A 1,635-nucleotide genomic window follows, 5' to 3' on the forward strand; every position below is an offset into this window, starting at 1 on the left:
TTGTGCAATTTTTTTAACATATGTAATCATATGTTAATGTAATCATGTAATTATCCATGTAATCAAAATTATCCATTTTGCATTTCATAATGTCCTCTATTTCCTGTTTACTCATAAATTATTCTCTTCTCCGTGAACTGACAGGTAAACTATGCCTTGTTCGCTTTATTTGCTTATGGTATCACCTTTTATGTCTAAATCATGTACCCATTTTGACACTATCTTGATATACAGTGTAAGAAACTAGATTTATGCCTTTTTCTGCCATAATATGTTCCTTTTTTTGAGTTTCTAACAGTTTATTTCTTGGGTACAAGAGTACAGAGATTTTGCTTTATACATTTCCATACATCTCTTTCATTTCAGCACCATGATGTTTGCTCTGACCTAAAAAGGCTTAGCCTGATTTCATTGGTTGCTTCATCTTTCCTGTACTGTAAGAATGCTAATCTATTCAGGGTGGGAGCTGATCTTAGAAGAGATACCTGAGAACTTCAGTAGGCTAAATTTTGGGTATTTCAAAAGATCTTCCCTTTCCTGGGGTCCAGGTGTGTTGCAGCAGAGAAATTGGTACCCTTCTCTGACAGGTGTCACCATATCCTTAAACTGAGCCAGCTTGCAGACCTCCTCTAGTTGCAGACAGTGGTAAGCCTGATGCTCCCCACACAGTCGATTTTCCACACTGTAGTCGTTCACCTCAGTCAGCCAGTATATAACGGTTTGGGGCTTGCTGTTGATGACATAGTTCAGTTCACTCTTGAATCCCTCAATGATGTTCAGCTGGCTGGCATCCAGGCCAGCTTCCTCCTGAGTCTCCCTAAAAGCTGTCTCTAAGTCACTCTTTCCTGGTCCCACATGACCTTTAGGAGTCCAATGATGTGTTCCGTATGATGTCTGCAACAGGAGAAGCTTACTACCTTTGTTGTCCACTTTGGGAATGCAAGGTCTTAGGAAAATGATAAAGTCATATTCTCTTAAAGACATGGTCCACAGTAAGTAATTCATATGTGGTTATGGGGAAAGGGTAAAACTCCACAGAAACCAGTCTTTGTTAGCCTTGCTTCTATGCCTTTCCTTTTATCAGTGTGGTAACTTGGGACACTCCCTGCCCACTCTGGGCCTCAGTTTTTCACCTCCTAGATTCAATATGACCCTTTTCCCAGCAGCAGTTTTTATCAAATAGTAAGTTCTAATCTCAGAAGCTGGAGTTTTGGGGTTCATCAAAGTAGACTAATATAATCATTGACCAGTGTGTCTTGTGTGCCTCACCTATTACACTTATCCACCATTCTATTTCTTAGCCAGTGCCAAATAATTTGGATGATTGCTGTTTCATAATGTAGTTTTAGATCTGATATGGCTAGATCACCTTCCTTTTCATTTTTTTAATTAAATCCCTTGATATTCTTTACCTTTTGTCATTCCAGATGAATTATGTTATTACTTTTTCTGGCTCTGCAAAACAAATTTTTGGTAGTTTTATTGATATGACACTGAATACATAAATTCATTTAGGTAGAATTGTCATTTTTATTATGTTAGCTCAGTCTAACCATGAGTAATTGATATTTTTGTCCAATTGTTTAGATCTGACTTTGTGTGAAAAAATGTTCTGTAATTGCATTTGTACAGTTA

The 1,635-nt window shown here is 37.6% G+C and overlaps 1 pseudogene; it reads right to left on the reverse strand.

Moving 5' to 3' along the window:
• Positions 1–450: 450 nt before the first annotated feature.
• LOC140507829 (bis(5'-nucleosyl)-tetraphosphatase [asymmetrical] pseudogene) lies at positions 451–991 on the reverse strand (annotated as a pseudogene).
• Positions 992–1,635: the final 644 nt, after the last annotated feature.

This window comes from Notamacropus eugenii, chromosome 5 (genome assembly GCF_028372415.1).
Source record: "Notamacropus eugenii isolate mMacEug1 chromosome 5, mMacEug1.pri_v2, whole genome shotgun sequence".
In the NCBI taxonomy this organism is placed as follows: Eukaryota; Metazoa; Chordata; class Mammalia; order Diprotodontia; family Macropodidae; genus Notamacropus; species Notamacropus eugenii.